Consider the following 13,691-nt stretch of genomic DNA (forward strand, 5'->3'; position numbering starts at 1 on the left):
GGTTTCAAGCGTGGGAGTGCAAGATTTTGTAAAGTTCAAAATTATGAGGATCAATCATTTTATAATGAAGGCTCACATGGATATCCTATTTCACTTGATTCATGTGCTTTCCAAGATGCTCGAGGTAAATATACTTATCCTTGAAATTCTAATGCAAACACTTCAGAGTATAGTATGGTATTATGTCTCTTAACTTAATCTCTTATATTATTTATATATTTATTTAGCCACATTATTTATACTTCTTCATACAGTAACACTTATTTATTTTAAATCCATCTCAGACGCAACTTATATGCACAATATTGTTCCCTCATCACCAACTGTCCGTACATTTAATGTTATTTACATGTTAGTTTAGTTTACATTTAATTTTTTTAAAATAATTCCAATTTTTTTTGTCAGATCAATGATACGAAGATATTGATTTCTTATTAAATAATAATAATTTTGATAATGGTAGCACTGATGAAGATGTGGAAGATTTATCAAAAGGTAGTTAATAAGCCATTATTCTTTTTCCCAATTACATGTTAATCAACTTCCAAATATTTGATATGATCATCATTCTATTATCATAGTTGACGTTGCGGACTATAGTTTCCATGAAAAAACTTCTTCGAAGAAATCCTCAAATAATTTTAATTTATCAGGTAATATTACTCTAGTCTCTACTTCTATAAATATTTTTACATATATTTTCAATATTAATGATTTTTATTTTAATTTACAAGCAGAGTATGTTGATGAAGGAGATGTAGTTTTTAAATGCAAGTGTTGTGGTGCAATGATGTGGTGTAATGAAAAGGGTCAGGATTAGAAAGTCAGTGTTAATCATTCTTTTTCTTTGTGTTGTCTCAAGGGAAAATTTCAATTGCCTGCCATGAGTCCCCCACCAGAAGGATTATAAAACTTATTCTTTCAAAAAAAAAAAATACACCATCTTCTAAAAATTTCCATTCAAATATTAGAGCTGACAACAATATGTTTAATTTCACATCTATGGGAGGGAAGATTGATCATTCCAAGAATTGTGGCAGTGCTCCATACACATTTGTACTATCTGGTATAAATCACCACAAGATTGGTAGTCTTATGCCCCCAGAAGGAGGAAAGCCTATATATTCTCAGTTATATATTTATGACACAAAGAATAAGGTTGATAATAGGGTATCTACAGTAAGGTAAGCTATGCTAACTCATAGTAATTTATATGTTTGAAGGATCATTTTATTTTTTTTATTTTTGCTTTCTTTGAATTGCAGTAAGCACTTGAAGGAGAACATTATTGTCCTGATATTGTTAGAACTATCAAATATGTTCTTGATAAGGTCAATCCATTTATCCAGCAATATCATGCAACTCCATTGATGATAAGTAATTGCAAGCACACAAATGTGAAAATAAGATTAATAAATACAAGGGAGCATGATGGCCGAGTGTACAATCTACCTTCAGCATCTGAAATTGTTGCACTTATTATAGGTGATATAGATTTGAACTTTCAAAGAAGAGATATTATTGTGGAGGAGTTCTCATGTTCCATTCAAAGGATTGATGAATTGCACACATCTTATATTCCACTTCAATACCTAATTTTGTTCCCAAAAGGCGAAGATGGACATAGAGATGATATTGAGCATCATGAAGATACACTTAGTACTACAAAGAAGAAAAAGAGGCTTAGCATGAGAGAATATTTTTCTTAAAAGTTGATGTCAAGGGATTGTGAGATCTCTACTTTAGTACATGCTAGTAGACTGTTACAGTAGTTTATTGTTAGTGGTTACACTATGCTTGAGTCTCAAAGATTGTTATGGGTTAGAACTCATCAGAAGGAGCTTAGAGTAGATCTTTACCAAAGATTGTCTGATGCATTATTAAGTGGTGAGCGCAATGCTACTTCAACTGGGAAACACATTATATTGCCATCTTCATTTACTGGAGGAGCATGATATATAATTTAAAATTACCAAAATGCTATGACTATATGTAGATGGGCAAGGTACCCTATTATTTTCATCACTTTCACCTGCAATCCTATATGGCCTGAAGTTACACATCTATGCAAGAATCATTATTTATCTCCATTAGATAGACTTGATATTTGTGCAGAGTTTTCAAAATGAAACTACAAGCTTTAATGAAAACAATGAAACAAAATAAAATTTTTCAAAGAGTCAGTGCAGGTGTGGATGAAGTTTACCTTTGTTTTACTTTATCATATGTAGTAATAATTATAATTATAATTCTTTATTTTGGTTTAATTTCAAAACATATTATTTCTTTTCCAGAGCTGTACACCATTGATTTTTTAAAAAGAGGTCTTCCCCATGCTCACATATTATTGTTCATTGATAAGTGTGATAAACTAAATAAACTAGATGATATAGACAAGTTAATTTGTGTAGAAATCCCTGATAAGGAAACCTCTCCTAATTTGTATGAACCTGTGAAAAAGTTTATGGTTCATGGTCCATGCAATTGAGTTAATCCTAAATCACTTTGCATGAAGTATAAAAAGTATAGCAAGTACTTTCCTAAGAAATTCAATGATTACTCAACCATTAATGAGGATGGATATCCAACTTATAGAAGAAGAGATGATAGTCGAAGAATAGAGATTAAAGGAATTCCCTTGGACAATTGATTTATTATTCCTTATAACCTTACATTGTTGTCTATGTTTGAAGCTCACATTAATATAGAGAAATGTAATCAATAAACTTCAATTAAGTATCTGTTCAAGTAGTTAAGCAAAGGTTATGATAGGATGGTTGCCTCTATTTATGACACTAATGAGGATGGCAATGCAGCACATGCAATAGATAAAATTTAGTAGTATTATAATTTTAGATACATTTTTGTATGTAAGGTAACGTGGCACATATTTGCATTAGATATCCATCACAGGAATCCTTCTATTGATAGGCTTAGTTCTCACCTTCCTAACCAACAATATGTTATTTATTCAAATACTAATGATGTTGCTGATTCATTGGAGAAGCCTATTGGATAAGATGAGGTTCTGTGAGTCAATGTCTCTTGCATGGATGAAGATAAATAAAGATGACAATGATGGAAAAAAACTTACATATTTTGAGTTTTCAAATCGTTATGTTTAGCAACAAAGTAAGCAAAGCTAGAAACAAAGGGAAAAGGGAATTACAGTGGGAAGAATGACTCATGTATCCTTGCTTCTAATAAACTTTATTGCCTTCATGTTCTTTTAACAAAAGTTAAAGGGCCTAGCTCATTTGAATATATAAGGACTGTTAATGGTATTATCCATCCTACATTCAAGGCTGCATGCCTAAGACTTGGATTGCTAGATGATGATAAAGAGTACATATGTGCTATAAAAGAGGATGTTGTTTAGGCAACTGGGAATTTATTAAAGAAGATGTTTATTATTATGTTATTTTGTTCTTGCCTAACTCATCCAAATTTAGTTTGGAAGGAATGTTCAAAAATTATTTCTAAAGATTTGATGTATATATCTTAAGCCAATTCAAATTTTCAAGTAAGTCCACTATGTAAATTTTTTTCATAAACATTGTTATGGTTGATGACAACATGATATTGACTATTTTTTTCAGGCCTTAATATATCTTAATTTGGTAAGGAACAAGCTGCACTTAGAGAGATTAAATTACTGTTATAAAAGAATGGGAAGAGTTTGCTTGACTTCCCTTCAATGCCTTTCCCTAAATCAAGTCCTACAATTGATATCATCAATCATCTCATTTTACAAGAATTAAGTTATGATCGTGTTGCCCTGCAAGCATAATCAATCAAGTTAATTAACTCATTGAATTGTGAACAAAAAATGATATTTGATAATGTAATGACTTCATTGAATTCATTGAAAGGTGGTTTTTTCTTTGTGCATAGGTTGGGAGCAACTGGCAAGACTTACTTGTGGAATATATTAACATCTTCAATTCAAGCCTAAGGAGATATTGTTTTAACTGTTGCATCAAGTGGCATTGCCATAACACTTTTACCTACTAGCAAAACTACTCATTCAAGATTTGTGGTCCTGATCCAAATTACTAAAGATTCTATTTGTGCTATTGAGTAGAATTCTCTACTAGCAAAACTCATACAATGTACTAAATTAATCATATAAGATGAAGCACCAATAGTTCAACAGTATTATATTGAGGCATTGGATCGTTCATTGAGGGATATAATGCATACTAATTAAAATTTTGGTGGTAAGTACATTCTATTTGGAGGTGATTTTCGATAAACCATTCTTGTAATTCTTAAAGGTAAAAGGGCTACCATTGTTAATGCTTGCTTTATTTCTTCATATCTTTGGAATCATTGCACAATTTTCAATTTGACAAAGAATATGATGTTGTCATTTGCTTCATCAAAGTTTGATCTTGATAAGTTAGATAGATTTTCCAAATGGTTATTAGATGTAGGTGATGGGAAGTTAGGACTACCGCATGATGGAATAGTTGATATTGAGATCCCTTATAAATTGTTGATTGTATGTTATAAGGATTCTATCAATGAAATGGTCTCTTCAACATACCTAAATATGTTGGAGAAGTTGTCTGAGTACAATTACTTCAATGATAGGGCAATTCTTGTACCATCAATTGAAAGTATTAATCAATTGAATGAATATATGTGTTCTATGTTGCCTGGTGATTCTGTTGAGTATTTTAGTTATAATACAGTCTATAAATCTACCTAAGATAGTGACTCATTTGATGATTTATGCACAAATGAATTCTTGAATACTATGAATAGCTCTGGATTACCTCCACATAAGCTATGTTTGAAAGTTAGAGCACCAATAATGCTATTAATGAATATTGATCAATCTTTTAGTCTTTGCAATAGAACAAGATTACGAGTAACTTATCTTGGTAAATCTATTATTGAAGCTGTAATAATGAATAGATTAATGCCTAACAATAAGGCATTAATACATCATATGGATATAAATCCTTTTAAAAGTAGGTGGCCTTTTCATATGAAAAGGAGACAGTTTCCAATTACCCTTTCATTTGCCATGATAATTGATAAGAGTCAAGGTCAATCTTTACATCAAGTTGAAGTATATATTCTAAAGCCTATTTTTACTCATGGACAATTGTATGTTGCTCTATCTAGGGTAAGAAGTGTAATAGATCTACAACACCCCTCGCTTGATTTAGATCACCATGTGTCACCACTATAATGACTAGCTTTTCCCCTTGGTGGTATAAGGGTTATCCCTCAAAGGGACTTTCCAAGACTCAAACTCTCAACTTGTACCAAATTTACTAAGTCGAGGCTAAGTCTTGTACTATGGAGTCAGTTGACAAAGTTCAATTCCAACAATCATTGTCATTACAATGTCATAAGCATCAAGATTCAAGGAATTAAACAAGAGGTAAGAGATAAAGAAACTTTAAAAATCGAAGAGCTTAAAGAGAGATCATCCATGCATTCTAGGAAGAGAAAACAAGCCTAGCTATACCTCATTAGCATCCCCCTTGCTTCTGTTTTTTGACCAACTTTGTAAACCACTATAGATGAAGACATTAAGATTTGGTCAAGATGGAAATAGAGTAGATGATGGACTTTTTAGTGGGTTTTTGTATGGAGTGTTAGGAAAGTATTTTGGTGTATATGGATAGTAAAATGGAAGGGTCTAATGTGGAGAAGTGGTGGATGAGGTTCTAGGGTTCATGGGTGTTCTTGAGAAAAAAGATGAAGATGAGTGAAAAATATGAATGAATGGACTATTGATAGGGAGCATGAATGGCTAACCTCATGCTTGTTATAGGCTAGGCCTGAGTCCATATTAGTCTTTTTCTTCTTTTCTTTATTACATGTGGAGCTCCCTCCTCATCTTAGGTCATCGTAACAATTCTCGCCCTATAAAAATTCACCTTGCCCTCAAGGTCAAAGTCTAGATATAATAGATGAACATTGTCAAAAATCTCCTAAGTTGGAATATTTAAGCAATCCTACTAGAGTAAAACCTCTGAAATAAAAGGTAGATCATGATTGACCAAATGTGTAACATTCTCAATTTCTTAATCCTGCAATTAGTTATTAATTAGGGGTAAATTAGTAATTATGAAGTGATTAAGGTTTTGAGTGATGTTATGGTTGTTTGACTTGTTGGGATGTTAAATGAATAGCTATAGGTGAGAGGATTGCATTTCGGGTTAAAGCAAGTATGCGTGGTGAGAATTCTTCTTGTTATGCCACACGTCGTGGCTAGTGCTACATGTACTGCGGCACATGGACCAGAAATTAACTTCTTAAGTTATGAAATTTCATGAATTTCAGAAGGAAGAATCAGAAACACATAAGAAGGAGAGGAGAGGAAGTTGTGGTGTGCTAGGGCAAGCCATTTTAGAGCATTGAAAGGCAATTCTAATTAGAAACTTATCGGGTAAGTTTCGTATCACCCTTACCTTCCATCTATCCAAATTTATCTAAATATTAGTTATAAAGAAATTGAATCAGTGAAATTTAAGGAGATTTGATTCTTGTCTAATAGTAATATAAAGGTTCTTGAAAGTTAAATTAGAGCTTTACAACTAGTTTAGAGCTAATGATAGAGCTTTAAACTTGTAGGCTTGATCTGGCCCTAAACTAAAAGGAAATTAGGGTGAAAATCATGTTTGAGTAAAATAAGACCATTTGAGGTGATGTAAAATGGGAATCGAGTAGTAATAGATCTATAACAGATAAATGGAAAGGAATAAATGGCTGAATTTAGCCAGAAGTATTAATTATATGCTTTTAGTCAAATTGGACCAATTGATTAAATTGTGCCAATTGTATTTAGATTGTCATATCACGTATTTGACTTGAGAAAGAAAGCATGTCACAACCTATAGTGGTATTGAAATTCATGGATAACCTTTCTAGTGATAGAAGGGTTGAGATAACCGTACAACTTCCTTTGTTTGACTATTTAGTGTGAATGTGTGTGATTATGTTATGTAGTGTATGAAATGATTTTAAATTAAGTATGATTTATGGCATTTTGTGAAAGTTGCATGAAATGGCTTTTGATCAAATAGAAGTATTGAAACATGTGATTTCATATGATATATATATGTTATGTATTGGAAAACCTGTAAAGTGGTGATTGGGAACCTATAAATGGCTCAAAAAGCATGATCATAGGGGTGGCAATTCACCTGTGTGGAATGTGGTGATAAGACCATATGGCATATTCTCCTTAGTGCTTGACGGGATGCAATGTTGGAGAATTATACCTCCTTAGTGTCTTTTAAGGTATGATGTTAGAGATGATCTCCTCAATGTCTATTAAGGTGCGGTGTTGGAGATTTGGACTCCTTAGTATTTGTGTGATACGATTTTAGAGTCAACAACATTTCATTGTGTGTATTGGGGGAAATCATAGTTCAAAAGTAAGATAGAACACCTCTAGTGAGTGATTCTACTACTGAAGGTGAGCTTAGGGCCAATGAGAATGTTTATTAGTCTAAAGCAAGGCTATAGTTTCAAGTCAGGGTGATTGAGAGGTTTAGTCGGTAGTGATTATGCTATATGCTATATAGGTGGAAAAGTGGTAAAACAAGAGTAAAAAGTGATGAAATGATTTATATAAGTGAAATTTGAAGTAAGTATGTGATATATGTTCTGTTTAAGATATATTATTCTATACTTTCATATAGTTGCATATGATAGTTAGCAGTAGTGAGTTATTTTGTTATTGAGATTTTTATCTCGCCCTCATAGTTACATTTTTACAAGACAAAACAATGATTAGGGTAAGGAAAATGAGTCAAGACTGGCTTAGAATTGCTAAAGCTGTGTGAAACCTCTGAGTTTATGTAATGAACTAAATATTTAGTGAAATTATGTAAATAAGTTGCCATAAAATTGCATGCATGTTTAAGTTGTGTTTTGTTTAAATTGTAGAGATTTGTAGGGATAGTGGTAAATCTTAGCCCATATGAGAAATTATGATAAAATGAATAGTTTGGGAATAAGATTGAGTTGTGATTATGTTATGAATGTGAATATATGTAAATTTATGATGAAAAAGTTAAGTGGGCTAAATTATAACAAATTGTGAAATTTTGTGAAGTATGGAAATGGGCTGTTGAACAACTGAATCTTGATATACATGTATTTATATGATAAAATGTGATCAATCAAGTTTGTTAGGTCCTTTTGGACTTAGTTCAAGGCCTTGTGTGGTCTAATAAGACAATGAGATCGATTTGAGTGCTTGGACGAGCAAAACTTTTAGAAAAAGTGACTTTTTGCATCCAGGTGCCCAGATTGGAGTGTCAGATCATATCCAAACCTATCTCATTAGTTAGCTTGTAAGTTAAGCTATGTGTGGCCACTTGAATTACTCTGATCAAAAATTGTATGTGAAAATGGTACATACCGAAAGTTCATCATTTTTGCTGTCACTGAGAGTAAAAAATCAGACATATGCATAGCAGCGCATGGCTTCTCACACTATGGCACATGACACAGAGAAAATCTAGGTGTGTGGCTCTATGCTATATGCTACAGCATAAGCATTGCACGTCGCAGAGCATTGCCCATAATCCAACCTGATTTTGTAGTTTTTGATATATGCAATTTGTGTTATGAATGCTTATGGGTTGTGTTTACTACTCATTATTCAAATGTGTTATGAATTTGGTAATTTTGCAAAATGAATCTTAAGCCCAAACTTTTCAAACAAATTATTTAATTACTGTGATATGATTTGTATGGTAATTTAATTAATCTTCTCCTATATCAAGCAGATATAGAAGGAGGTTATAAAACACACATCCTACATTTCTTTAAGAGAGACAATATATGTGGTCGAGCAATAAGACCCACAAGAGCGAATGTGAATGGCAAAGGCAATGTACGTATTGCACCATCACTAAAGCATTTCTTTAGGAGAGACATGAAATACATAGTGAACGCAAGCCTCAGGTGGAAGTTGTAGACAATAAGCAACAAAACCTAATTTCTCAACAATTGGGAAGGGATTGAAGAAATGTATAGCCAACTTCTGGAATTTATAAAGGTGCATGGAGTATTTCCTATAAGGTTAGAGTTTGACATACATCCCCCATACTAAACTGAACCTCTAAACAAGTACAATCAGCAAAATGCTTCATGTGTTCTTAATCCTTTGAAAGCAGAACATTAAGATCAACAAGCATCAAGTCACATTCTTCCATCTGGGCTTGAACATTAAAAGGAGTGTCTTTCCAATGAGGCATGATGAAGTAGAAGAAGTAGGTCAAAGGCTCATGATAATAGACCACTTTGAAGGGGGCATGCCAAGAGAGTGATGATAAGCCATGTTATACCAAAATTCTACCCATCAAAGAAAATCTAACCAATATTGCATATGGTTAGAAGTGAAGCATCATAATTACATCTCCAAGGTATGATTAACTATCTCTGTTTGGTCATTGCTTTGTGGGTCATATGAAGAACTCATCTAAAGTTGCGTTCCCTATAAATGACTCAAGTGGTGCCAAAAAGCACTAGTAAAAGCTTTGTCCCTATCCAAGACCATCATCTTAGGGGGTCCATATAACTTAATAACATGGTTAAGGAAGGTATTTGCGACTGTATTACTGTTATAATGACTACGAAGAGGAATGAAGTAGCTATATTTAGACAAGTGATCCACGACCATAAAGATAATAGAATATCCATAAACCACTAGAAAGCTAGTCACAAAGTCCATCGAGAAATCCTCCCAGATGTGATTTGGCATAGGTAAGGGTTGAAGTAGTCCAACTGGATGTAATTGGCTCACCTTAGCTTGCTAGCAAATATAGAATTTTTTACATAGTTTCGAATGTCTCTCCTCATTTTACACCAAAAAAATAGAGGCACCAAATGATGAGATATGTGTAAGAAACCTGTATGTCTACCCAACATTGAATCATAAAACTTATGCAGAACGCATTGAATTAGCTCAACATCATAGTAAGAAAGAACCAAACATTAGTTTCAAAATATATCACCTTAAAGAAACAAAAACCCAAATAGGCCATGAGATCATATTCTAACTACTATCTCATCTACTGAATAGTTGTAGAAGACCACACATATTAATATATGTCATCCATAAAGGTGTGGTGTACCTAAGTCCATGTCATTAATCAAATGTGAGATAGAGCATCTACTGCAGCATTGGTTATACTTTACTTATACTCGATAGTAAACTAACTTTGATAAATAGGCTTCCTATTTTGGAGATTGAATCCATTAATCAGCGAGATGTTTCTAGCTAGCATGATTAGTATGGATTATGAAGGGGTGTCTAACAAGATAATGGCAAAACTTTGCCACGGCTTTCACAATAGCATAGAGCTCTCTATTATAAACTACTTGATGTTACATCTTTGGTGACAACTTTTTAGAAAAATAAGCAATTATGCAGCCCCCTTGGCATAACACAGCTCTAATGCCCAACCTAGAGGCATTAGTCTCGAGAATAAATGGTTTAGAGAAATCTAGCTAAGCTAATATAAGGTTTACATGAGGGCATGCTTCAAGGTACTAAAAGCATGTTGTGTCTTGGAATCTTACTTAAAACCATCTTTCTGCAGCAAGTCGGTTAATGGAAAAGTAAGCCTGGCATAATGGTGTTTGAATCTCCTATACTATCTGCCAACCCCAAGAATCCCTTAATTTGAATAACAATGGTAGGCACTGGCCAATCGTGGATTGCTTGGACCTTACTCTAGTCAACCTCTACCCTATCCTTGGTCACAATATGCCCCAAGTAATCCACTTAAGTTACCAAATGAACATTTAGAGATTTTGGCATATAACTTTTGTTCTTGTAGTATCTTAAAACAATCTTGACATGCCATAAGTGTTACTCCCAAGTTTCACTATATATTAGTATATCATCAAAGAATATCAAAATAAATTTTTGAAAATAAGGATGAAATATGAGATTCATGAGAGCATGAAATGTAGCTGGTGTATTTGAAAGTCTAAATGGCATCACCATCCACTCATAAAGTCCTTGATCAGTACGAAATGTCATCTTCTCTCTGTCATCTAAATGCATCAATATCTAGTGGTACCTTGCTTTAAGATCAAGCTTTGAAAAGAAGACTGAGCCATGTAACTCATTCAATAACTCATCGATAGTGAGTATGGGACAAGTATCCTTGATAGTCACAATGTTGAGAGATCAATAATTGACACAAAAATGCCAAGTGCCATCTTTTTTCTTAACAATAATGACTGGGTTGAGAACGGAGTACTGCTTGATTGTATATATCCCTCTAATAATAGTTCAAGCACCATTTTCTCTATTTCTATTTTGTGACTAAAAGGGTAATAATAGGGTTGCACCTTCAAGGGTTCCGTTCCAAACTAGAGTAAAATCTTATGTAGATAGTCTCTCAATACTAGCATGCTAGTAGGCTTTTAGAACACCGAATTATATCATTGGAGAATGCACTCAAGTTCCTGTGTCAAGTTTAAGGGCTACTAGATACCTTGCTCTCCATCAACACTTAGTTATGCTTCCTTAGTCAAGTTTGATAAAATTGAGCTTGCATCACTGGTGCTGATTTAAACCCATTAAATATGATAAATCTGGCATCCTAAAGAAATCTAATCATTAAAGCATTATAATCTACTACATGCAAACCTAAGGTTTCCAACCATGCAACCCCAACAGTACATTAGTACTAGTAAGTACCAAGATAAATGTTGGGAATGAAATGGTGTAGCTACTAATATGAATTGATAGATTAGTCATCGCTAAAGCAAAATTCATCAATTATCTAGTGCCTATTAACATAAGAAATGGTGAGACCTTGATTTTAGGAATCTAAAATGTTGTATCATTCGTAGGTATACATAATTGTTTGAGTTACCCCTGTCTAGTAGAACTTGGACTCTAGTTCCTTGTATCTGACCTTTAAACTTAATTGTTGCAATTCCCAAAGATCCACAAAATGCATATAACGACAGATGATGAAGAGTATGGATCTCATCACCTACTACTTTCGTTATTACTTCTAATTTATCCTCTTTATTTGGGTCTATAGTTAGCATCATTAGTTACCTCTTACCACATTTATGCAATGGTGAGAACTTCTCATCACAGACTTAACAAAATCCCTTCTTCCTTAGTATCTGTATCTTGACAAGTATGATCCGATGGATTGGTGGCTTCTTGGATGTTGGAAGTAATGATAGTAATGTCGTCTTGAGACTTGGGAAGGCAAAAGACAAAGTTAATGGTGTTGTCTTAGGTGAATAAAGAGTAGTGGTCACCTATGCACATCTTCCCCTTATAGGCGATAGTGAATACATAGAACACACAATCATGATAGTGTGGTCACGACAGTTTCTTTCCCTGCATACAATCTTCCTCGTGTAACAGCCTTCAACAACATTATAGGAATTTGATCAATCACGTCCCTCCTTAAATCTACCTTAAGCCTGATTATAAAATAATCGATCAACGCCCCTTCAGTTATGTCCTCCAACCTATTAGCTAATGCCATAAATTGCTGAAGATAATCCTCAAAGGAATCCTATTGTGTGAGCTTGAACAATTGGACTCTCACACGCTTGTAGAAAGTGGGACCAAAGTGGTCCTCAATGGCTCGTGCTAATATTGCCCAATCTAGAAATTGGCTAGACTTTAACATCACCTAAAACTATAAAACAGCTGGTCCTTCCATATATATGCCTATCATAATCAAATTTTTAGCATTGGTGGTCTCAAAGAATTAGAAGTATTGGTCAGCTCAAAAAATCCAGTTCAATGGTTCTATCCCACTGAACTTTAAAAAATTGATCTTCACTTATCTCAACGGTTGGCCCTAAAACACATTTAGAGGTTAAAAGTGTGTTTGCATTCCTGATGACTTTACATGCTTCTCAAGGTTGGCATTATCAACTCATTGATTGAGGTTCTCCACTAATCTGGCCAACTATAATGTACCAAACATACAAAACACCAGACACAAGACATCATTAAGATAATCAAGATTACATTAATGCGACAAATAGTTATCATAATCCAAGGGTTAAAATAATATTTAAAAAAACTAAATCCCAAGAAAAACCTGTAGAAAGGTCGTTTGAGCTTAAGTTATAGTTCAAAACCAAATAAATAAGACAACAAAAGCATAAGAAGTCATCATATGAAAAATATAAAGCAAAACCGAAAGTTTTTCAACCACTAAGGCAAAGTAGGCTGTGGCGTAATGCACTGTCTATTATGGCAAACTGAATAAAAGAAACGTCCCTCTTTGTGCCTCATACCATAGCATAATGGACAATGCGCCGCAGCTCGCGTCCCTTATCATTACAGCAAACTAATATCATGATAGCTCTTTAGGCTAACTTTTGGAAAGTGTCATTTCATCATTTGATGTCCGATTTGAGCAATTCAAGCATCCACATGTAGCTCTTAAAGCCACCTAACTATTAGCACTGATCGCACACCAACACACTAATTCAACTTAGATTTGGACACCTAAACCTAAAATAATAATTTTTCTTTCAAACCTACTACCAAGGTGTCAAAACTTCCAAACCCAATGCCAATAGTGTGGAACCATCTGAGCTAATTCAGATGAACCACAAATAACTTGTACAAGCATTCAAATTAATATAACAATAGTCTAGACAAGATTTGGCCACTAAAACCCCATATTTAGCATAATTCTCACAAGGGG

Source organism: Prosopis cineraria, unplaced genomic scaffold (assembly GCF_029017545.1).
Source record: "Prosopis cineraria cultivar Desert tree isolate PC_DT_omini unplaced genomic scaffold, ASM2901754v1 PC2, whole genome shotgun sequence".
Taxonomy (NCBI): domain Eukaryota; kingdom Viridiplantae; phylum Streptophyta; class Magnoliopsida; order Fabales; family Fabaceae; genus Prosopis; species Prosopis cineraria.